We start from the raw sequence: 20,001 nt of genomic DNA, 5'->3' as shown, positions 1-20,001 counted from the left end.
TCTGCTCTTTTTTATTTCAAGTTGGGTGCTCTCATTGAGCTGAGTGAGGCCTGCCAGCACGGCACTCAGACAACAGGTGAAATCTTGGTCATGCTCTGGTTTCTCTTCAGAACGCACAAATCTTTCGCCTTTTACTAAAGATTTCCGTGGAGAGGAGCAAAACTGAGTTTTGTCTCAATTTTTGTGTGCCCCAGCTTAATGGGGTTTCTTTTTTCAGTTTAAAGACAGAATGAGAGTGCTTTCTAGAAAGTGAGCTCATTTGCATAGCGAGGACAGCATATGTCTGTTTCTTCCCATGCTGTAAATTCTTGACCGTGTTAATTATTTCCAAAATATGAAGCAATTGGTAAGGAGTGCCAAAGATTCCTACAGCAAGGGGAAGCCTGGTGACCAATCTGCTCTGTTTTATTTCAAGTTGGGTGCTCTCATTGAGCTGAGTGAGGCCTGCCAGCACGGCACTCAGACGACAAATGAAATCTTGGTCATGCTCTGGTTTCTCTTCAGAACGCACAAATCTTTCGCCTTTTACTAAAGATTTCCGTGGAGAGGAGCAAAACTGAGTTTTGTCTCTATTTTTGTGTGCCCCAGCTTAATGGGGTTTCTTTTCTCAGTTTAAAGACAGAATGAGGGTGCTTTCTAGAAAGTGAGCTCATTTGCATAGCGAGGACAGCATATGTCTGTTTCTTCCCATGCAGTAAATTCTTGACCGTGTTAATTATTTCCAAAATATGAAGCAATTGGTAAGGAGTGCCAAAGATTCCTACAGCAAGGGGAAGCCTGGTGACCAATCTGCTCTGTTTTATTTCAAGTTGGGTGCTCTCATTGAGCTGAGTGAGGCCTGCCAGCACGGCACTCAGACGACAGGTGAAATCTTGGTCATGCTCTGGTTTCTCTTCAGAACGCACAAATCTTTTGCCTTTTACTAAAGATTTCCGTGGAGAGGAGCAAAACTGAGTTTTGACTCAATTTTTGTGTGCCCCAGCTTAATGGGGTTTCTTTTCTCAGTTTAAAGACAGAATGAGGGTGCTTTCTAGAAAGTGAGCTCATTTGCATAGCGAGGACAGCATATGTCTGTTTCTTCCCATGCAGTAAATTCTTGACCGTGTTAATTATTTCCAAAATATGAAGCAATTGGTAAGGAGTGCCAAAGATTCCTACAGCAAGGGGAAGCCTGGTGAACAATCTGCTCTTTTTTATTTCAAGTTGGGTGCTCTCAATGAGCTGAGTGAGGCCTGCCAGCACGGCACTCAGACGACAGGTGTAATCTTGGTCATGCTCTTGTTTCTCTTCAGAACGCACAAATCTTTCGCCTTTTACTAGAGATTTCCGTGGAGAGGAGCAAAACTGAGTTTTGTCTCAATTTTTGTGTGCCCCAGCTTAATGGGGTTTCTTTTCTCAGTTTAAAGACAGAATGAGGGTGCTTTCTAGAAAGTGAGCTCATTTGCATAGCGAGGACAGCATATGTCTGTTTCTTCCCATGCAGTAAATTTTTGACCGTGTTAATTATTTCCAAAATATGAAGCAATTGGTAAGGAGTGCCAAAGATTCCTACAGCAAGGGGAAGCCTGGTGACCAATCTGCTCTGTTTTATTTCAAGTTGGGTGCTCTCATTGAGCTGAGTGAGGCCTGCCAGCACGGCACTCAGACAACAGGTGAAATCTTGGTCATGCTCTGGTTTCTCTTCAGAACGCACAAATCTTTCGCCTTTTACTAAAGATTTCCGTGGACAAGAGCAAAACTGAGTTTTGTCTCAATTTTTGTGTGCCCCAGCTTAATGGGGTTTCTTTTCTCAGTTTAAAGACAGAATGAGGGTGCTTTCTAGAAAGTGAGCTAATTTGCATAGCGAGGACAGCATATGTCTGTTTCTTCCCATGCAGTAAATTCTTGACCGTGTTAATTATTTCCAAAATATGAAGCAATTGGTAAGGAGTGCCAAAGATTCCTACAGCAAGGGTAAGCCTGGTGAACAATCTGCTCTTTTTTATTTCAAGTTGGGTGCTCTCATTGAGCTGAGTGAGGCCTGCCAGCATGGCACTCAGACGACAGGTGAAATCTTGGTCATGCTCTGGTTTCTCTTCAGAACGCACAAATCTTTCGCCTTTTACTAAAGATTTCCGTGGAGAGGAGCAAAACTGAGTTTTGTCTCAATTTTTGTGTGCCCCAGCTTAATGGGTTTTCTTTTCTCAGTTTAAAGACAGAATGAGGGTGCTTTCTAGAAAGTGAGCTCATTTGCATAGCGAGGACAGCATATGTCTGTTTCTTCCCATGCAGTAAATTCTTGACCGTGTTAATTATTTCCAAAATATGAGCAATTGGTAAGGAGTGCCAAAGATTCCTACAGCAAGGGGAAGCCTGGTGACCAATCTGCTCTGTTTTATTTCAAGTTGGGTGCTCTCATTGAGCTGAGTGAGGCCTGCCAGCACGGCACTCAGACGACAGGTAAAATCTTGGTCATGCTCTGGTTTCTCTTCAGAACGCACAAATCTTTCGCCTTTTACTAAAGATTTCCATGGAGAGGAGCAAAACTGAGTTTTGTCTCAATTTTTGTGTGCCCCAGCTTAATGGGGTTTCTTTTCTCAGTTTAAAGACAGAATGAGGGTGCTTTCTAGAAAGTGAGCTCATTTGCATAGCGAGGACAGCATATGTCTGTTTCTTCCCATGCAGTAAATTCTTGACCGTGTTAATTATTTCCAAAATATGAAGCAATTGGTAAGGAGTGCCAAAGATTCCTACAGCAAGGGGAAGCCTGGTGAACAATCTGCTCTTTTTTATTTCAAGTTGGGTGCTCTCATTGAGCTGAGTGAGGCCTGCCAGCACGGCACTCAGACGACAGGTGAAATCTTGGTCATGCTCTGGTTTCTCTTCAGAACGCACAAATCTTTTGCCTTTTACTAAAGATTTCCGTGGAGAGGAGCAAAACTGAGTTTTGTCTCAATTTTTGTGTGCCCCAGCTTAATGGGGTTTCTTTTCTCAGTTTAAAGACAGAATGAGGGTGCTTTCTAGAAAGTGAGCTCATTTGCATAGCGAGGACAGCATATGTCTGTTTCTTCCCATGCAGTAAATTCTTGACCGTGTTAATTATTTCCAAAATATGAAGCAATTGGTAAGGAGTGCCAAAGATTCCTACAGCAAGGGGAAGCCTGGTGACCAATCTGCTCTGTTTTATTTCAAGTTGGGTGCTCTCATTGAGCTGAGTGAGGCCTGCCAGCACGGCACTCAGACGACAGGTGAAATCTTGGTCATGCTCTGGTTTCTCTTCAGAATGCACAAATCTTTCGCCTTTTACTAAAGATTTCCGTGGAGAGGAGCAAAACTGAGTTTTGTCTCAATTTTTGTGTGCCCCAGCTTAATGGGGTTTCTTTTCTCAGTTTAAAGACAGAATGAGGGTGCTTTCTAGAAAGTGAGCTAATTTGCATAGCGAGGACAGCATATGTCTGTTTCTTCCCATGCAGTAAATTCTTGACCGTGTTAATTATTTCCAAAATATGAAGCAATTGGTAAGGAGTGCCAAAGATTCCTACAGCAAGGGGAAGCCTGGTGAACAATCTGCTCTTTTTTATTTCAAGTTGGGTGCTCTCATTGAGCTGAGTGAGGCCTGCCAGCACGGCACTCAGACGACAGGTGAAATCTTGGTCATGCTCTGGTTTCTCTTCAGAACGCACAAATCTTTCGCCTTTTACTAAAGATTTCCGTGGAGAGGAGCAAAACTGAGTTTTGACTCAATTTTTGTGTGCCCCAGCTTAATGGGGTTTCTTTTCTCAGTTTAAAGACAGAATGAGGGTGCTTTCTAGAAAGTGAGCTCATTTGCATAGCGAGGACAGCATATGTCTGTTTCTTCCCATGCAGTAAATTCTTGACCGTGTTAATTATTTCCAAAATATGAAGCAATTGGTAAGGAGTGCCAAAGATTCCTACAGCAAGGGGAAGCCTGGTGAACAATCTGCTCTTTTTTATTTCAAGTTGGGTGCTCTCATTGAGCTGAGTGAGGCCTGCCAGCACGGCACTCAGACGACAGGTGAAATCTTGGTCATGCTCTGGTTTCTCTTCAGAACGCACAAATCTTTCGCCTTTTACTAAAGATTTCCGTGGAGAGGAGCAAAACTGAGTTTTGTCTCAATTTTTGTGTGCCCCAGCTTAATGGGGTTTCTTTTCTCAGTTTAAAGACAGAATGAGGGTGCTTTCTAGAAAGTGAGCTCATTTGCATAGCGAGGACAGCATATGTCTGTTTCTTCCCATGCTTTAAATTCTTGACCGTGTTAATTATTTCCAAAATATTAAGCAATTGGTAAGAAGTGCCAAAGATTCCTACAGCAAGGGGAAGCCTGGTGACCATTCTGCTCTGTTTTATTTCAAGTTGGGTGCTCTCATTGAGCTGAGTGAGGCCTGCCAGCACGGCACTCAGACGACAGGTGAAATCTTGGTCATGCTCTGGTTTCTCTTCAGAACGAACAAATCTTTTGCCTTTTACTAAAGATTTCCGTGGAGAGGAGCAAAACTGAGTTTTGTCTCAATTTTTGTGTGCCCCAGCTTAATGGGGTTTCTTTTCTCAGTTTAAAGACAGAATGAGGGTGCTTTCTAGAAAGTGAGCTCATTTGCATAGCGAGGACAGCATATGTCTGTTTCTTCCCAGGCAGTAAATTCTTGACCGTGTTAATTATTTCCAAAATATGAAGCAATTGGTAAGGAGTGCCAAAGATTCCTACAGCAAGGGGAAGCCTGGTGACCAATCTGCTCTGTTTTATTTCAAGTTGGGTGCTCTCATTGAGCTGAGTGAGGCCTGCCAGCACGGCACTCAGACAACAGGTGAAATCTTGGTCATGCTCTGGTTTCTCTTCAGAACGCACAAATCTTTCGCCTTTTACTAAAGATTTCCGTGGACAGGAGCAAAACTGAGTTTTGTCTCAATTTTTGTGTGCCCCAGCTTAATGGGGTTTCTTTTCTCAGTTTAAAGACAGAATGAGGGTGCTTTCTAGAAAGTGAGCTAATTTGCATAGCGAGGACAGCATATGTCTGTTTCTTCCCATGCAGTAAACTCTTGACCGTGTTAATTATTTCCAAAATATGAAGCAATTGGTAAGGAGTGCCAAAGATTCCTACAGCAAGGGGAAGCCTGGTGAACAATCTGCTCTTTTTTATTTCAAGTTGGGTGCTCTCATTGAGCTGAGTGAGGCCTGCCAGCACGGCACTCAGACGACAGGTGAAATCTTGGTCATGCTCTGGTTTCTCTTCAGAACGCACAAATCTTTCGCCTTTTACTAAAGATTTCCGTGGAGAGGAGCAAAACTGAGTTTTGTCTCAATTTTTGTGTGCCCCAGCTTAATGGGGTTTCTTTTCTCAGTTTAAAGAAAGAATGAGGGTGCTTTCTAGAAAGTGAGCTCATTTGCATACCGAGGACAGCATATGTCTGTTTCTTCCCATGTAGTAAATTCTTGACCGTGTTAATTATTTCCAAAATAAGAAGCAATTGGTAAGGAGTGCCAAAGATTCCTACAGCAAGGGGAAGCCTGGTGAACAATCTGCTCTTTTTTATTTCAAGTTGGGTGCTCTCATTGAGCTGAGTGAGGCCTGCCAGCACGGCACTCAGACAACAGGTGAAATCTTGGTCATGCTCTGGTTTCTCTTCAGAACGCACAAATCTTTCGCCTTTTACTAAAGATTTCCGTGGAGAGGAGCAAAACTGAGTTTTGTCTCAATTTTTGTGTGCCCCAGCTTAATGGGGTTTCTTTTCTCAGTTTAAAGACAGAATGAGGGTGCTTTCTAGAAAGTGAGCTCATTTGCATAGCGAGGACAGCATATGTCTGTTTCTTCCCATGCAGTAAATTCTTGACCGTGTTCATTATTTCCAAAATATGAAGCAATTGGTAAGGAGTGCCAAAGATTCCTACAGCAAGGGGTAGCCTGGTGAACAATCTGCTCTTTTTTATTTCAAGTTGGGTGCTCTCATTGAGCTGAGTGAGGCCTGCCAGCACGGCACTCAGACAACAGGTGAAATCTTGGTCATGCTCTGGTTTCTCTTCAGAACGCACAAATCTTTCGCCTTTTACTAAAGATTTCCGTGGAGAGGAGCAAAACTGAGTTTTGTCTCAATTTTTGAGTGCCCCAGCTTAATGGGGTTTCTTTTTTCAGTTTAAAGACAGAATGAGAGTGCTTTCTAGAAACTGAGCTCATTTGCATAGCGAGGACAGCATATGTCTGTTTCTTCCCATGCTGTAAATTCTTGACCGTGTTAATTATTTCCAAAATATGAAGCAATTGGTAAGGAGTGCCAAAGATTCCTACAGCAAGGGGAAGCCTGGTGACCAATCTGCTCTGTTTTATTTCAAGTTGGGTGCTCTCATTGAGCTGAGTGAGGCCTGCCAGCACGGCACTCAGACGACAAATGAAATCTTGGTCATGCTCTGGTTTCTCTTCAGAACGCACAAATCTTTCGCCTTTTACTAAAGATTTCCGTGGAGAGGAGCAAAACTGAGTTTTGTCTCAATTTTTGTGTGCCCCAGCTTAATGGGGTTTCTTTTCTCAGTTTAAAGACAGAATGAGGGTGCTTTCTAGAAAGTGAGCTCATTTGCATAGCGAGGACAGCATATGTCTGTTTCTTCCCATGCAGTAAATTCTTGACCGTGTTAATTATTTCCAAAATATGAAGCAATTGGTAAGGAGTGCCAAAGATTCCTACAGCAAGGGGAAGCCTGGTGAACAATCTGCTCTTTTTTTTTTCAAGTTGGGTGCTCTCATTGAGCTGAGTGAGGCCTGCCAGCACGGCACTCAGACGACAGGTGAAATCTTGGTCATGCTCTGGTTTCTCTTCAGAACGCACAAATCTTTCGCCTTTTACTAAAGATTTCCGTGGAGAGGAGCAAAACTGAGTTTTGACTCAATTTTTGTGTGCCCCAGCTTAATAGGGTTTCTTTTCTCAGTTTAAAGACAGAATGAGGGTGCTTTCTAGAAAGTGAGCTCATTTGCATAGCGAGGACAGCATATATCTGTTTCTTCCCATGCAGTAAATTCTTGACCGTGTTAATTATTTCCAAAATATGAAGCAATTGGTAAGGAGTGCCAAAGATTCCTACAGCAAGGGGTAGCCTGGTGAACAATCTGCTCTTTTTTATTTCAAGTTGGGTGCTCTCATTGAGCTGAGTGAGGCCTGCCAGCACGGCACTCAGACAACAGGTGAAATCTTGGTCATGCTCTGGTTTCTCTTCAGAACGCACAAATCTTTCGCCTTTTACTAAAGATTTCCGTGGAGAGGAGCAAAACTGAGTTTTGTCTCAATTTTTGTGTGCCCCAGCTTAATGGGGTTTCTTTTTTCAGTTTAAAGACAGAATGAGAGTGCTTTCTAGAAAGTGAGCTCATTTGCATAGCGAGGACAGCATATGTCTGTTTCTTCCCATGCTGTAAATTCTTGACCGTGTTAATTATTTCCAAAATATGAAGCAATTGGTAAGGAGTGCCAAAGATTCCTACAGCAAGGGGAAGCCTGGTGACCAATCTGCTCTGTTTTATTTCAAGTTGGGTGCTCTCATTGAGCTGAGTGAGGCCTGCCAGCACGGCACTCAGACGACAAATGAAATCTTGGTCATGCTCTGGTTTCTCTTCAGAACGCACAAATCTTTCGCCTTTTACTAAAGATTTCCGTGGAGAGGAGCAAAACTGAGTTTTGTCTCTATTTTTGTGTGCCCCAGCTTAATGGGGTTTCTTTTCTCAGTTTAAAGACAGAATGAGGGTGCTTTCTAGAAAGTGAGCTCATTTGCATAGCGAGGACAGCATATGTCTGTTTCTTCCCATGCAGTAAATTCTTGACCGTGTTAATTATTTCCAAAATATGAAGCAATTGGTAAGGAGTGCCAAAGATTCCTACAGCAAGGGGAAGCCTGGTGAACAATCTGCTCTTTTTTATTTCAAGTTGGGTGCTCTCATTGAGCTGAGTGAGGCCTGCCAGCACGGCACTCAGACGACAGGTGAAATCTTGGTCATGCTCTGGTTTCTCTTCAGAACGCACAAATCTTTCGCCTTTTACTAAAGATTTCCGTGGAGAGGAGCAAAACTGAGTTTTGACTCAATTTTTGTGTGCCCCAGCTTAATGGGGTTTCTTTTCTCAGTTTAAAGACAGAATGAGGGTGCTTTCTAGAAAGTGAGCTCATTTGCATAGCGAGGACAGCATATGTCTGTTTCTTCCCATGCAGTAAATTCTTGACCGTGTTAATTATTTCCAAAATATGAAGCAATTGGTAAGGAGTGCCAAAGATTCCTACAGCAAGGGGAAGCCTGGTGAACAATCTGCTCTTTTTTATTTCAAGTTGGGTGCTCTCATTGAGCTGAGTGAGGCCTGCCAGCACGGCACTCAGACGACAGGTGAAATCTTGGTCATGCTCTGGTTTCTCTTCAGAACGCACAAATCTTTCGCCTTTTACTAAAGATTTCCGTGGAGAGGAGCAAAACTGAGTTTTGTCTCTATTTTTGTGTGCCCCAGCTTAATGGGGTTTCTTTTCTCAGTTTAAAGACAGAATGAGGGTGCTTTCTAGAAAGTGAGCTCATTTGCATAGCGAGGACAGCATATGTCTGTTTCTTCCCATGCTGTAAATTCTTGACCGTGTTAATTATTTCCAAAATATGAAGCAATTGGTAAGGAGTGCCAAAGATTCCTACAGCAAGGGGAAGCCTGGTGACCAATCTGCTCTGTTTTATTTCAAGTTGGGTGCTCTCATTGAGCTGAGTGAGGCCTGCCAGCACGGCACTCAGACGACAGGTGAAATCTTGGTCATGCTCTGGTTTCTCTTCAGAACGCACAAATCTTTTGCCTTTTACTAAAGATTTCCGTGGAGAGGAGCAAAACTGAGTTTTGTCTCAATTTTTGTGTGCCCCAGCTTAATGGGGTTTCTTTTCTCAGTTTAAAGACAGAATGAGGGTGCTTTCTAGAAAGTGAGCTCATTTGCATAGCGAGGACAGCATATGTCTGTTTCTTCCCATGCAGTAAATTCTTGACCGTGTTAATTATTTCCAAAATATGAAGCAATTGGTAAGGAGTGCCAAAGATTCCTACAGCAAGGGGAAGCCTGGTGACCAATCTGCTCTGTTTTATTTCAAGTTGGGTGCTCTCATTGAGCTGAGTGAGGCCTGACAGCACGGCACTCAGACGACAGGTGAAATCTTGGTCATGCTCTGGTTTCTCTTCAGAATGCACAAATCTTTCGCCTTTTACTAAATATTTCCGTGGAGAGGAGCAAAACTGAGTTTTGTCTCAATTTTTGTGTGCCCCAGCTTAATGGGGTTTCTTTTCTCAGTTTAAAGAAAGAATGAGGGTGCTTTCTAGAAAGTGAGCTCATTTGCATAGCGAGGACAGCATCTGTTTCTTCCCATGTAGTAAATTCTTGACCGTGTTAATTATTTCCAAAATAAGAAGCAATTGGTAAGGAGTGCCAAAGATTCCTACAGCAAGGGGAAGCCTGGTGAACAATCTGCTCTTTTTTATTTCAAGTTGGGTGCTCTCATTGAGCTGAGTGAGGCCTGCCAGCACGGCACTCAGACAACAGGTGAAATCTTGGTCATGCTCTGGTTTCTCTTCAGAACGCACAAATCTTTCGCCTTTTACTAAAGATTTCCGTGGACAGGAGCAAAACTGAGTTTTGTCTCAATTTTTGTGTGCCCCAGCTTAATGGGGTTTCTTTTCTCAGTTTAAAGACAGAATGAGGGTGCTTTCTAGAAAGTGAGCTAATTTGCATAGCGAGGACAGCATATGTCTGTTTCTTCCCATGCAGTAAATTCTTGACCGTGTTAATTATTTCCAAAATATGAAGCAATTGGTAAGGAGTGCCAAAGATTCCTACAGCAAGGGGAAGCCTGGTGAACAATCTGCTCTTTTTTATTTCAAGTTGGGTGCTCTCATTGAGCTGAGTGAGGCCTGCCAGCACGGCACTCAGACGACAGGTGAAATCTTGGTCATGCTCTGGTTTCTCTTCAGAACGCACAAATCTTTCGCCTTTTACTAAAGATTTCCGTGGAGAGGAGCAAAACTGAGTTTTGTCTCAATTTTTGTGTGCCCCAGCTTAATGGGTTTTCTTTTCTCAGTTTAAAGACAGAATGAGGGTGCTTTCTAGAAAGTGAGCTCATTTGCATAGCGAGGACAGCATATGTCTGTTTCTTCCCATGCAGTAAATTCTTGACCGTGTTAATTATTTCCAAAATATGAAGCAATTGGTAAGGAGTGCCAAAGATTCCTACAGCAAGGGGAAGCCTGGTGACCAATCTGCTCTGTTTTATTTCAAGTTGGGTGCTCTCATTGAGCTGAGTGAGGCCTGCCAGCACGGCACTCAGACGACAGGTAAAATCTTGGTCATGCTCTGGTTTCTCTTCAGAACACACAAATCTTTCGCCTTTTACTAAAGATTTCCGTGGAGAGGAGCAAAACTGAGTTTTGTCTCAATTTTTGTGTGCCCCAGCTTAATGGGGTTTCTTTTCTCAGTTTAAAGAAAGAATGAGGGTGCTTTCTAGAAAGTGAGCTCATTTGCATAGCGAGGACAGCATATGTCTGTTTCTTCCCATGTAGTAAATTCTTGACCGTGTTAATTATTTCCAAAATAAGAAGCAATTGGTAAGGAGTGCCAAAGATTCCTACAGCAAGGGGAAGCCTGGTGAACAATCTGCTCTTTTTTATTTCAAGTTGGGTGCTCTCATTGAGCTGAGTGAGGCCTGCCAGCACGGCACTCAGACAACAGGTGAAATCTTGGTCATGCTCTGGTTTCTCTTCAGAACGCACAAATCTTTCGCCTTTTACTAAAGATTTCCGTGGACAGGAGCAAAACTGAGTTTTGTCTCAATTTTTGTGTGCCCCAGCTTAATGGGGTTTCTTTTCTCAGTTTAAAGACAGAATGAGGGTGCTTTCTAGAAAGTGAGCTAATTTGCATAGCGAGGACAGCATATGTCTGTTTCTTCCCATGCAGTAAATTCTTGACCGTGTTAATTATTTCCAAAATATGAAGCAATTGGTAAGGAGTGCCAAAGATTCCTACAGCAAGGGGAAGCCTGGTGAATAATCTGCTCTTTTTTATTTCAAGTTGGGTGCTCTCATTGAGCTGAGTGAGGCCTGCCAGCACGGCACTCAGACGACAGGTGAAATCTTGGTCATGCTCTGGTTTCTCTTCAGAACGCACACATCTTTCGCCTTTTACTAAAGATTTCCGTGGAGAGGAGCAAAACTGAGTTTTGACTCAATTTTTGTGTGCCCCAGCTTAATGGGGTTTCTTTTCTCAGTTTAAAGACAGAATGAGGGTGCTTTCTAGAAAGTGAGCTCATTTGCATAGCGAGGACAGCATATGTCTGTTTCTTCCCATGCAGTAAATTCTTGACCGTGTTAATTATTTCCAAAATATGAAGCAATTGGTAAGGAGTGCCAAAGATTCCTACAGCAAGGGGAAGCCTGGTGAACAATCTGCTCTTTTTTTTTATTTCAAGTTGGGTGCTCTCATTGAGCTGAGTGAGGCCTGCCAGCACGGCACTCAGACGACAGGTGAAATCTTGGTCATGCTCTGGTTTCTCTTCAGAACGCACAAATCTTTCGCCTTTTACTAAAGATTTCCGTGGAGAGGAGCAAAACTGAGTTTTGTCTCAATTTTTGTGTGCCCCAGCTTAATGGGGTTTCTTTTCTCAGTTTAAAGAAAGAATGAGGGTGCTTTCTAGAAAGTGAGCTCATTTGCATAGCGAGGACAGCATATGTCTGTTTCTTCCCATGTAGTAAATTCTTGACCGTGTTAATTATTTCCAAAATAAGAAGCAATTGGTAAGGAGTGCCAAAGATTCCTACAGCAAGGGGAAGCCTGGTGAACAATCTGCTCTTTTTTATTTCAAGTTGGGTGCTCTCATTGAGCTGAGTGAGGCCTGCCAGCACGGCACTCAGACAACAGGTGAAATCTTGGTCATGCTCTGGTTTCTCTTCAGAACGCACAAATCTTTCGCCTTTTACTAAAGATTTCCGTGGACAGGAGCAAAACTGAGTTTTGTCTCAATTTTTGTGTGCCCCAGCTTAATGGGGTTTCTTTTCTCAGTTTAAAGACAGAATGAGGGTGCTTTCTAGAAAGTGAGCTAATTTGCATAGCGAGGACAGCATATGTCTGTTTCTTCCCATGCAGTAAATTCTTGACCGTGTTAATTATTTCCAAAATATGAAGCAATTGGTAAGGAGTGCCAAAGATTCCTACAGCAAGGGGAAGCCTGGTGAACAATCTGCTCTTTTTTATTTCAAGTTGGGTGCTCTCATTGAGCTGAGTGAGGCCTGCCAGCACGGCACTCAGACGACAGGTGAAATCTTGGTCATGCTCTGGTTTCTCTTCAGAACGCACAAATCTTTCGCCTTTTACTAAAGATTTCCGTGGAGAGGAGCAAAACTGAGTTTTGACTCAATTTTTGTGTGCCCCAGCTTAATGGGGTTTCTTTTCTCAGTTTAAAGACAGAATGAGGGTGCTTTCTAGAAAGTGAGCTCATTTGCATAGCGAGGACAGCATATGTCTGTTTCTTCCCATGCAGTAAATTCTTGACCGTGTTAATTATTTCCAAAATATGAAGCAATTGGTAAGGAGTGCCAAAGATTCCTACAGCAAGGGGAAGCCTGGTGAACAATCTGCTCTTTTTTTTTATTTCAAGTTGGGTGCTCTCATTGAGCTGAGTGAGGCCTGCCAGCACGGCACTCAGACGACAGGTGAAATCTTGGTCATGCTCTGGTTTCTCTTCAGAACGCACAAATCTTTCGCCTTTTACTAAAGATTTCCGTGGAGAGGAGCAAAACTGAGTTTTGTCTCAATTTTTGTGTGCCCCAGCTTAATGGGTTTTCTTTTCTCAGTTTAAAGACAGAATGAGGGTGCTTTCTAGAAAGTGAGCTCATTTGCATAGCGAGGACAGCATATGTCTGTTTCTTCCCATGCAGTAAATTCTTGACCGTGTTAATTATTTCCAAAATATGAAGCAATTGGTAAGGAGTGCCAAAGATTCCTACAGCAAGGGGAAGCCTGGTGACCAATCTGCTCTGTTTTATTTCAAGTTGGGTGCTCTCATTGAGCTGAGTGAGGCCTGCCAGCACGGCACTCAGACGACAGGTAAAATCTTGGTCATGCTCTGGTTTCTCTTCAGAACGCACAAATCTTTCGCCTTTTACTAAAGATTTCCGTGGAGAGGAGCAAAACTGAGTTTTGTCTCAATTTTTGTGTGCCCCAGCTTAATAGGGTTTCTTTTCTCAGTTTAAAGAAAGAATGAGGGTGCTTTCTAGAAAGTGAGCTCATTTGCATAGCGAGGACAGCATATGTCTGTTTCTTCCCATGTAGTAAATTCTTGACCGTGTTAATTATTTCCAAAATATGAAGCAATTGGTAAGGAGTGCCAAAGATTCCTACAGCAAGGAGAAGCCTGGTGAACAATCTGCTCTTTTTTATTTCAAGTTGGGTGCTCTCATTGAGCTGAGTGAGGCCTGCCAGCACGGCACTCAGACAACAGGTGAAATCTTGGTCATGCTCTGGTTTCTCTTCAGAACGCACAAATCTTTCGCCTTTTACTAAAGATTTCCGTGGACAGGAGCAAAACTGAGTTTTGTCTCAATTTTTGTGTGCCCCAGCTTAATGGGGTTTCTTTTCTCAGTTTAAAGACAGAATGAGGGTGCTTTCTAGAAAGTGAGCTCATTTGCATAGCGAGGACAGCATATGTCTGTTTCTTCCCATGCAGTAAATTCTTGACCGTGTTAATTATTTCCAAAATATGAAGCAATTGGTAAGGAGTGCCAAAGATTCCTACAGCAAGGGGAAGCCTGGTGAACAATCTGCTCTTTTTTATTTCAAGTTGGGTGCTCTCATTGAGCTGAGTGAGGCCTGCCAGCACGGCACTCAGACGACAGGTGAAATCTTGGTCATGCTCTGGTTTCTCTTCAGAACGCACAAATCTTTTGCCTTTTACTAAAGATTTCCGTGGAGAGGAGCAAAACTGAGTTTTGACTCAATTTTTGTGTGCCCCAGCTTAATGGGGTTTCTTTTCTCAGTTTAAAGACAGAATGAGGGTGCTTTCTAGAAAGTGATCTCATTTGCATAGCGAGGACAGCATATGTCCGTTTCTTCCCATGCAGTAAATTCTTGACCGTGTTAATTATTTCCAAAATATGAAGCAATTGGTAAGGAGTGCCAAAGATTCCTACAGCAAGGGGAAGCCTGGTGAACAATCTGCTCTTTTTTTTATTTCAAGTTGGGTGCTCTCATTGAGCTGAGTGAGGCTTGCCAGCACGGCACTCAGACGACAGGTGAAATCTTGGTCATGCTCTGGTTTCTCTTCAGAACGCACAAATCTTTCACCTTTTACTAAAGATTTCCGTGGAGAGGAGCAAAACTGAGTTTTGTCTCAATTTTTGTGTGCCCCAGCTTAATGGGGTTTCTTTTCTCAGTTTAAAGACAGAATGAGGGTGCTTTCTAGAAAGTGAGCTCATTTGCATAGCGAGGACAGCATATGTCTGTTTCTTCCCATGCAGTAAATTCTTGACCGTGTTAATTATTTCCAAAATATGAAGCAATTGGTAAGGAGTGCCAAAGATTCCTACAGCAAGGGGAAGCCTGGTGAACAATCTGCTCTTTTTTATTTCAAGTTGGGTGCTCTCATTGAGCTGAGTGAGGCCTGCCAGCACGGCACTCAGACGACAGGTGAAATCTTGGTCATGCTCTGGTTTCTCTTCAGAACGCACAAATCTTTCGCCTTTTACTAAAGATTTCCGTGGAGAGGAGCAAAACTGAGTTTTGTCTCAATTTTTGTGTGCCCCAGCTTAATGGGGTTTCTTTTCTCAGTTTAAAGACAGAATGAGGGTGCTTTCTAGAAAGTGAGCTCATTTGCATAGCGAGGACAGCATATGTCTGTTTCTTCCCATGCAGTAAATTCTTGACCGTGTTAATTATTTCCAAAATATGAAGCAATTGGTAAGGAGTGCCAAAGATTCCTACAGCAAGGGGAAGCCTGGTGACCAATCTGCTCTGTTTTATTTCAAGTTGGGTGCTCTCATTGAGCTGAGTGAGGCCTGCCAGCACGGCACTCAGACGACAGGTGAAATCTTGGTCATGCTCTGGTTTCTCTTCAGAACGCACAAATCTTTCGCCTTTTACTAAAGATTTCCTTGGAGAGGAGCAAAACTGAGTTTTGTCTCAATTTTTGTGTGCCCCAGCTTAATGGGGTTTCTTTTCTCAGTTTAAAGACAGAATGAGGGTGCTTTCTAGAAAGTGAGCTCATTTGCATAGCGAGGACAGCATATGTCTGTTTCTTCCCATGCAGTAAATTCTTGACCGTGTTAATTATTTCCAAAATATGAAGCAATTGGTAAGGAGTGCCAAAGATTCCTACAGCAAGGGGAAGCCTGGTGACCAATCTGCTCTGTTTTATTTCAAGTTGGGTGCTCTCATTGAGCTGAGTGAGGCCTGCCAGCACAGCACTCAGACGACAGGTGAAATCTTGGTCATGCTCTGGTTTCTCTTCAGAACGCACAAATCTTTCGCCTTTTACTAAAGATTTCCGTGGAGAGGAGCAAAACTGAGTTTTGTCTCAATTTTTGTGTGCCCCAGCTTAATGGGGTTTCTTTTCTCAGTTTAAAGACAGAATGAGGGTGCTTTCTAGAAAGTGAGCTCATTTGCATAGCGAGGACAGCATATGTCTGTTTCTTCCCATGCAGTAAATTCTTGACCGTGTTAATTATTTCCAAAATATGAAGCAATTGGTAAGGAGTGCCAAAGATTCCTACAGCAAGGGGAAGCCTGGTGAACAATCTGCTCTTTTTTATTTCAAGTTGGGTGCTCTCATTGAGCTGAGTGAGGCCTGCCAGCACGGCACTCAGACGGCGTAGCAAGGGCAGTGCCGGCGGAGCACGAGCTCCAGACGCAAGAAGATAACAGGGCGCCGGAGCCGCCAACTTGCCTGCTCCTCTGCCCACTCCCAGCTCCCCGCAGTGTCCAGGAGACGTGCTGCTATTTTCAATTCACGTCTCCCGCTGGACCACTAGCCAATAGGCGCTTGTGGTCCAGCAGCCAATCAACTGGTGGCTGCTGGACTGCGAGTGCCTATTGGCTAGCGGTCCAGTGGGAGACGTGAGTTGAAAATAGCAGCACGTCTCCCCGGGACCGATACAGAGGGGGGGAATGGTGTGGTCGCCCCCCCACCCCCCCCCCCCTATGGACCCATGCTCTCCTCCCCCCATGTCCGGGATCGGTCGGCTCCCAATCCTGTGTGCACGGAGCACAGGGGCCACTGTCAGAACCCCGGAGCCTGAGGGACACAGAGTAAGTTGAACCCAGGCTGCCTCTGAGTGAGAGCCGGGGGAGTGGAGGGGTGGGGAGCTTTCTGAAGCGCAAGTGCTCAGTGAACGCCTGCCCTGCCAGAGCTGTCACTTATCCATTGGTTGTAGCCGCAGCTGTGGACAGCCTCATTCCTCCCTGTTCCTGGCGACTGTCCCAGCTGTCTCCTCCAGGAGCCCAGCAACCTTCTCTGAGGCCTGGGCTGGGGGGCGGCGGGGGCTGCTGCTACATGCAGCCGGGAGGCACTTGGGGCACAGGAGCTACCAATGCAAACACTGTATGGCCGTTGGCTGCTTGTTGGTGACTGAACTCAGATCCCTTCTGTCTGCTTTAACTTTTTTTTTAAATAAAATGTCCTACTGAGTGTACATTTAATGTGTGGTTTTGCATAAGCACATTAAATTCCTTTAAAAATGGGAAGGGGAGGGGTCGGGACTGGCGGGGGAGGGTCAAGATGAAACAGTAAACTGCCCCCCTAGAAGAAAAGTCTTGATCCACCACAGGGGAGCTGGCGGTGCATTGAATTGAAAATAGCGGTGGGGATTGGGCTGCTGCACAGTTCTGTCCCCCTTGGCAACAAGCAATTTCAGTCCCCCTTGGCATGGAGCATGAAGCCCCTGGTATCAAGCATGTAGGTAAGTGGCACTTATGTGTCAAATGTGTATTTGTCATTACAGTGTGATATATAGTATGTAATGGGCATTACGGTGTGATATATAGTATGTAATGGGCATTATGGTGTGGGGATGCGGTTAATTTCCCGGCGGTCGGGATCCCGGCGGTCGGAATCCCGACACTGGAATCCCGACCGCCGAAATCCCGAAACTTTCTCCCTCCGTGGGTGTCCACGACACCCATAGAGGGAGAATATAATAGCGTGCCGAGCGTAGCGAGGCACCGGGCCCGCTGCGTGGCGAGCGCAGCGAGCCCGCAAGGGGGGGCGATCCATGTCCCCCCCTTGTCGGGATTTCGGCGGTCGGGATTCCAGTGTCGGGATTCCGACCGCCGGGATCCCGACCGCCGGGATATCATATCGGATCCATGGTGTGTTATATAGTATGTAATGGGCATCACGGTGTATTATATAGTATGTAATGGGCATCACGGTGTGTTATATAGTATGTAATGGGCATTACGTTTTGTTATATAGTATGTAATGGGCATCACGGTGTGTTATATAGTATGTAATGGGCATCACGGTGTGTTATATAGTATGTAATGGGCACTACGGTTTGTTATATAGTATGTAATGGGCATCACGGTGTGTTATATAGTATGTAATGGGCATTACGGTTTGTTATATAGTATGTGATGGGCATCACGGTGTGTTATATAGTATGCAATGGGCATTATGGTTTGTTATATAGTATGTAATGGGCATTATGGTTTGTTATATAGTATGTAATGGGCATTATGGTTTGTTATATAGTATGCAATGGGCATTACGGTTTGTTATATAGTATGTAATGGGCATCATGTGTGGCTTTATGTGTAATTGGCATTACGGCATGTGGCTTTATGTGTAATTGGTATTACAAAGTTTGCTAAAATGTGCAATGGGCATCACGGTGTGGTAGGAGCCTCACCTACTACAAATTGGGGGGGAGGGGGGCGTGGCCTGGCAGCCAAAGGAGAAGGACGCTACTCAGATTAGCTCCCGGTGCCCTGAGCCTTTATGCCCTTCTAAAAACTATTTCGTGGCTGAAAACCACCTCTCCTCCTACCCTGCCCAGTCACCGTCGGGTAGAGGCTCCAGCAGGTGACAGACTTGGGAGACGGAGCAGCCGGCGGTGTCAGTGGTGCCAGCTCACAGCTCGCGGCCTACACGCCTTCCGGGATCCGCAGCCGCGGCCTCGCCATGCCTCCTCATACCGACGAAACAACATCCCCCGCAGCCTCCCCGTGCCCTCCGGTCCCAAGCGGCACCGAAATCGTGGGGCAGCAGAGTCGGGGCAACTGGCCGGGGCCACCTGTGAATTGCGGCCTACACGTATACCGGGAGCCGCGGCCTCAATTTCTGGAGCGGGCCGCCCAGGGCACAGCAGCACGAGGTCCGGCAGTAGCGCTGCCGGCGGATCCTCACAACTTCACAGCCCAACACTTGAACGGGAATCCAAGCACCTTTCGCCTAACATCTCCACCAGGTACCGTTCCGGAGGGGAGTGAGGGGGAAGGCCTATAATACCGGCACCCACCTAAAGCCTCACAGGTGCACAGGCAGCTTACCTGACACAACGTGGGCCTCACAGTGATCGCTGTTATAAGGACTTGGTCTAATACTCCCTGTGGAGCGCCCATACCCCTAGTTCTAAAAACTTGACCCACACTACAGGAGGTTGCCCCCAAACAGACCCCCTTCCCCCAGCGCGTACCACCTGTGCTGCAAGAGGAAACACAGGACCAGCTACAGAAATTCCCTGGTCGGGTGCCTCTCACCCCTCACCCTGCACACCACCTCCCCCTGTGAATTCCAAGATCCAAACTCCTGCCCCCCGTCCCCCCTTGTGGACACCCTGATCAGAGGCCTTTCACCCCACGCACCCTCTCTCTCCTTGAAAGCTCCTGCTCTTTATCCCCACCTGTGGACCCCCTAAGATCCTATATCTAGCATACTGAAAGGGAAAAGCCCCATCTACAAGCTCTTACTAAATGGTGTAGAAACACTGGGTGCAACTTATGCGCTTAGCTCTCATCTGGGCACCCGTGTAGAAACACTGGGTGCAACTTATGCACTTAGCTCTCATCTGGGCACCCGCCCCGGATTGTTACCTGTCTAACCAATACAGCATAAATGCCTGCCTAAACTTGCTCTAGGTCCGGAGTCTCACCTCCGCTATCCAGAAGTCATCAGGAGTGCTCTACCTATAAACAGTAGCTTTGGCCGCAGCTTAGTTCTTCCATCCCCCATCCAGCCAGCCGCAACCTCCTCATCATGCCTAAAGGTCACCGCAAACATGACAACCCGGAACCCTCCCAGACTCTCAGCAGATTTGCTTTCTCTGCGGAGAAACCACAAAAAAACCCCTTAAGCTCAACCCAGGACAACTCCGATTCAGACGAATCTGACAACTCCCCGCTGACGAGAGGTGACCTCCGCTCCCTACTCCGAGAGATTCAAGAGACAAGACGGTCAGTCCAAGCTGTCCAATCCGAAGTTAGGGAAGCAGTCAACACTCTTAAGGCAGATATCAATGACCTTGGCAACAGAACAAACCAACTGGAATCTAAAGTAGACGATATTGTCACATTTCAGAACGACCTATCCTCTGACCTACAAAATCTCAAAAGTGAGATGCGTGACCTCCAAGACCGTCAAGAAGACCAAGAGAACAGGGCAAGACGTAACAACTTACGGATAAGAGGCATCCCTGAGGAAATAGATGCTTCTACTCTTGACGACTACCTTAAGAAACTCTTCTCCCACCTTTCGCCAACAACCCCAGAGGATCACCTGCTCCTTGACAGAGCCCATAGGGCACTCCGCCCCAAATCATTAGACCCTTCCCAACCTCGTGACGTCATCCTCCGATGTCACTACTTTCAGGCAAAAGAGGACATTGTCAGAGAATCGAGAAAACTATCAAAAGTGACATTTCAAGGCCACAACCTACAAATCTTTCAAGATATCGCCCCGGCAACCCTAGCCAAACGCAGGGAGTTTAAACCCATCACATCCCTCCTCAGCGAGAAGAACATTAGATACAGATGGGGC

At 45.1% G+C, this 20,001-nt stretch overlaps 40 non-coding genes across 40 annotated transcripts; all 40 read left to right on the top strand.

Annotated features, from left to right (window-relative positions):
• Window positions 1–90: 90 nt before the first annotated feature.
• On the top strand, window positions 91–206 carry LOC146064970 (U5 spliceosomal RNA). Its single transcript, XR_014471889.1, has one exon. It is a non-coding gene; the product is annotated as a U5 spliceosomal RNA (small nuclear RNA).
• Window positions 207–484: 278 nt separating this feature from the next.
• LOC146065774 (U5 spliceosomal RNA) lies at window positions 485–600 on the top strand. Its single transcript, XR_014472587.1, has one exon. It is a non-coding gene; the product is annotated as a U5 spliceosomal RNA (small nuclear RNA).
• A 278-nt stretch (window positions 601–878) lies between these two features.
• LOC146066204 (U5 spliceosomal RNA) lies at window positions 879–994 on the top strand. The gene has a single exon (XR_014472900.1). It is a non-coding gene; the product is annotated as a U5 spliceosomal RNA (small nuclear RNA).
• Window positions 995–1,272: 278 nt separating this feature from the next.
• On the top strand, window positions 1,273–1,388 carry LOC146065926 (U5 spliceosomal RNA). Its single transcript, XR_014472732.1, has one exon. It is a non-coding gene; the product is annotated as a U5 spliceosomal RNA (small nuclear RNA).
• A 278-nt stretch (window positions 1,389–1,666) lies between these two features.
• LOC146065951 (U5 spliceosomal RNA) lies at window positions 1,667–1,782 on the top strand. Its single transcript, XR_014472757.1, has one exon. It is a non-coding gene; the product is annotated as a U5 spliceosomal RNA (small nuclear RNA).
• A 278-nt stretch (window positions 1,783–2,060) lies between these two features.
• LOC146065791 (U5 spliceosomal RNA) lies at window positions 2,061–2,176 on the top strand. The gene has a single exon (XR_014472604.1). It is a non-coding gene; the product is annotated as a U5 spliceosomal RNA (small nuclear RNA).
• Window positions 2,177–2,453: 277 nt separating this feature from the next.
• LOC146065858 (U5 spliceosomal RNA) lies at window positions 2,454–2,569 on the top strand. The gene has a single exon (XR_014472667.1). It is a non-coding gene; the product is annotated as a U5 spliceosomal RNA (small nuclear RNA).
• Window positions 2,570–2,847: 278 nt separating this feature from the next.
• Window positions 2,848–2,963, top strand: LOC146065514 (U5 spliceosomal RNA). Its single transcript, XR_014472362.1, has one exon. It is a non-coding gene; the product is annotated as a U5 spliceosomal RNA (small nuclear RNA).
• A 278-nt stretch (window positions 2,964–3,241) lies between these two features.
• On the top strand, window positions 3,242–3,357 carry LOC146065693 (U5 spliceosomal RNA). The gene has a single exon (XR_014472515.1). It is a non-coding gene; the product is annotated as a U5 spliceosomal RNA (small nuclear RNA).
• A 278-nt stretch (window positions 3,358–3,635) lies between these two features.
• Window positions 3,636–3,751, top strand: LOC146066198 (U5 spliceosomal RNA). The gene has a single exon (XR_014472895.1). It is a non-coding gene; the product is annotated as a U5 spliceosomal RNA (small nuclear RNA).
• A 278-nt stretch (window positions 3,752–4,029) lies between these two features.
• On the top strand, window positions 4,030–4,145 carry LOC146064969 (U5 spliceosomal RNA). Its single transcript, XR_014471888.1, has one exon. It is a non-coding gene; the product is annotated as a U5 spliceosomal RNA (small nuclear RNA).
• Window positions 4,146–4,423: 278 nt separating this feature from the next.
• Window positions 4,424–4,539, top strand: LOC146066138 (U5 spliceosomal RNA). Its single transcript, XR_014472840.1, has one exon. It is a non-coding gene; the product is annotated as a U5 spliceosomal RNA (small nuclear RNA).
• Window positions 4,540–4,817: 278 nt separating this feature from the next.
• LOC146065845 (U5 spliceosomal RNA) lies at window positions 4,818–4,933 on the top strand. The gene has a single exon (XR_014472654.1). It is a non-coding gene; the product is annotated as a U5 spliceosomal RNA (small nuclear RNA).
• A 278-nt stretch (window positions 4,934–5,211) lies between these two features.
• On the top strand, window positions 5,212–5,327 carry LOC146064968 (U5 spliceosomal RNA). Its single transcript, XR_014471887.1, has one exon. It is a non-coding gene; the product is annotated as a U5 spliceosomal RNA (small nuclear RNA).
• Window positions 5,328–5,605: 278 nt separating this feature from the next.
• On the top strand, window positions 5,606–5,721 carry LOC146064967 (U5 spliceosomal RNA). The gene has a single exon (XR_014471886.1). It is a non-coding gene; the product is annotated as a U5 spliceosomal RNA (small nuclear RNA).
• A 278-nt stretch (window positions 5,722–5,999) lies between these two features.
• On the top strand, window positions 6,000–6,115 carry LOC146065537 (U5 spliceosomal RNA). The gene has a single exon (XR_014472381.1). It is a non-coding gene; the product is annotated as a U5 spliceosomal RNA (small nuclear RNA).
• Window positions 6,116–6,393: 278 nt separating this feature from the next.
• On the top strand, window positions 6,394–6,509 carry LOC146064965 (U5 spliceosomal RNA). Its single transcript, XR_014471885.1, has one exon. It is a non-coding gene; the product is annotated as a U5 spliceosomal RNA (small nuclear RNA).
• A 278-nt stretch (window positions 6,510–6,787) lies between these two features.
• Window positions 6,788–6,903, top strand: LOC146065782 (U5 spliceosomal RNA). Its single transcript, XR_014472595.1, has one exon. It is a non-coding gene; the product is annotated as a U5 spliceosomal RNA (small nuclear RNA).
• Window positions 6,904–7,181: 278 nt separating this feature from the next.
• Window positions 7,182–7,297, top strand: LOC146064964 (U5 spliceosomal RNA). The gene has a single exon (XR_014471884.1). It is a non-coding gene; the product is annotated as a U5 spliceosomal RNA (small nuclear RNA).
• A 278-nt stretch (window positions 7,298–7,575) lies between these two features.
• On the top strand, window positions 7,576–7,691 carry LOC146065773 (U5 spliceosomal RNA). Its single transcript, XR_014472586.1, has one exon. It is a non-coding gene; the product is annotated as a U5 spliceosomal RNA (small nuclear RNA).
• A 278-nt stretch (window positions 7,692–7,969) lies between these two features.
• LOC146066197 (U5 spliceosomal RNA) lies at window positions 7,970–8,085 on the top strand. Its single transcript, XR_014472893.1, has one exon. It is a non-coding gene; the product is annotated as a U5 spliceosomal RNA (small nuclear RNA).
• A 278-nt stretch (window positions 8,086–8,363) lies between these two features.
• LOC146065772 (U5 spliceosomal RNA) lies at window positions 8,364–8,479 on the top strand. Its single transcript, XR_014472585.1, has one exon. It is a non-coding gene; the product is annotated as a U5 spliceosomal RNA (small nuclear RNA).
• Window positions 8,480–8,757: 278 nt separating this feature from the next.
• LOC146065513 (U5 spliceosomal RNA) lies at window positions 8,758–8,873 on the top strand. Its single transcript, XR_014472361.1, has one exon. It is a non-coding gene; the product is annotated as a U5 spliceosomal RNA (small nuclear RNA).
• A 278-nt stretch (window positions 8,874–9,151) lies between these two features.
• Window positions 9,152–9,267, top strand: LOC146065919 (U5 spliceosomal RNA). Its single transcript, XR_014472726.1, has one exon. It is a non-coding gene; the product is annotated as a U5 spliceosomal RNA (small nuclear RNA).
• A 274-nt stretch (window positions 9,268–9,541) lies between these two features.
• LOC146065844 (U5 spliceosomal RNA) lies at window positions 9,542–9,657 on the top strand. Its single transcript, XR_014472653.1, has one exon. It is a non-coding gene; the product is annotated as a U5 spliceosomal RNA (small nuclear RNA).
• A 278-nt stretch (window positions 9,658–9,935) lies between these two features.
• On the top strand, window positions 9,936–10,051 carry LOC146065790 (U5 spliceosomal RNA). Its single transcript, XR_014472603.1, has one exon. It is a non-coding gene; the product is annotated as a U5 spliceosomal RNA (small nuclear RNA).
• Window positions 10,052–10,329: 278 nt separating this feature from the next.
• LOC146065785 (U5 spliceosomal RNA) lies at window positions 10,330–10,445 on the top strand. The gene has a single exon (XR_014472598.1). It is a non-coding gene; the product is annotated as a U5 spliceosomal RNA (small nuclear RNA).
• A 278-nt stretch (window positions 10,446–10,723) lies between these two features.
• On the top strand, window positions 10,724–10,839 carry LOC146065843 (U5 spliceosomal RNA). Its single transcript, XR_014472652.1, has one exon. It is a non-coding gene; the product is annotated as a U5 spliceosomal RNA (small nuclear RNA).
• A 278-nt stretch (window positions 10,840–11,117) lies between these two features.
• LOC146065880 (U5 spliceosomal RNA) lies at window positions 11,118–11,233 on the top strand. The gene has a single exon (XR_014472688.1). It is a non-coding gene; the product is annotated as a U5 spliceosomal RNA (small nuclear RNA).
• Window positions 11,234–11,514: 281 nt separating this feature from the next.
• Window positions 11,515–11,630, top strand: LOC146064963 (U5 spliceosomal RNA). The gene has a single exon (XR_014471883.1). It is a non-coding gene; the product is annotated as a U5 spliceosomal RNA (small nuclear RNA).
• A 278-nt stretch (window positions 11,631–11,908) lies between these two features.
• LOC146065842 (U5 spliceosomal RNA) lies at window positions 11,909–12,024 on the top strand. Its single transcript, XR_014472651.1, has one exon. It is a non-coding gene; the product is annotated as a U5 spliceosomal RNA (small nuclear RNA).
• Window positions 12,025–12,302: 278 nt separating this feature from the next.
• Window positions 12,303–12,418, top strand: LOC146066196 (U5 spliceosomal RNA). The gene has a single exon (XR_014472892.1). It is a non-coding gene; the product is annotated as a U5 spliceosomal RNA (small nuclear RNA).
• A 281-nt stretch (window positions 12,419–12,699) lies between these two features.
• Window positions 12,700–12,815, top strand: LOC146065789 (U5 spliceosomal RNA). Its single transcript, XR_014472602.1, has one exon. It is a non-coding gene; the product is annotated as a U5 spliceosomal RNA (small nuclear RNA).
• A 278-nt stretch (window positions 12,816–13,093) lies between these two features.
• LOC146065794 (U5 spliceosomal RNA) lies at window positions 13,094–13,209 on the top strand. Its single transcript, XR_014472607.1, has one exon. It is a non-coding gene; the product is annotated as a U5 spliceosomal RNA (small nuclear RNA).
• A 278-nt stretch (window positions 13,210–13,487) lies between these two features.
• Window positions 13,488–13,603, top strand: LOC146065841 (U5 spliceosomal RNA). The gene has a single exon (XR_014472650.1). It is a non-coding gene; the product is annotated as a U5 spliceosomal RNA (small nuclear RNA).
• A 278-nt stretch (window positions 13,604–13,881) lies between these two features.
• LOC146066203 (U5 spliceosomal RNA) lies at window positions 13,882–13,997 on the top strand. Its single transcript, XR_014472899.1, has one exon. It is a non-coding gene; the product is annotated as a U5 spliceosomal RNA (small nuclear RNA).
• A 280-nt stretch (window positions 13,998–14,277) lies between these two features.
• Window positions 14,278–14,393, top strand: LOC146065881 (U5 spliceosomal RNA). Its single transcript, XR_014472689.1, has one exon. It is a non-coding gene; the product is annotated as a U5 spliceosomal RNA (small nuclear RNA).
• A 278-nt stretch (window positions 14,394–14,671) lies between these two features.
• On the top strand, window positions 14,672–14,787 carry LOC146064962 (U5 spliceosomal RNA). The gene has a single exon (XR_014471882.1). It is a non-coding gene; the product is annotated as a U5 spliceosomal RNA (small nuclear RNA).
• A 278-nt stretch (window positions 14,788–15,065) lies between these two features.
• LOC146065883 (U5 spliceosomal RNA) lies at window positions 15,066–15,181 on the top strand. Its single transcript, XR_014472691.1, has one exon. It is a non-coding gene; the product is annotated as a U5 spliceosomal RNA (small nuclear RNA).
• A 278-nt stretch (window positions 15,182–15,459) lies between these two features.
• LOC146064961 (U5 spliceosomal RNA) lies at window positions 15,460–15,575 on the top strand. Its single transcript, XR_014471881.1, has one exon. It is a non-coding gene; the product is annotated as a U5 spliceosomal RNA (small nuclear RNA).
• The last annotated feature ends 4,426 nt before the right edge of the window (window positions 15,576–20,001 follow it).

This window comes from Crinia signifera, chromosome 3 (genome assembly GCF_055691185.1).
Source record: "Crinia signifera chromosome 3, ASM5569118v1, whole genome shotgun sequence".
Lineage (NCBI taxonomy): Eukaryota > Metazoa > Chordata > Amphibia > Anura > Myobatrachidae > Crinia > Crinia signifera.
This window is presented reverse-complemented; position numbering and strand designations above follow the sequence as displayed.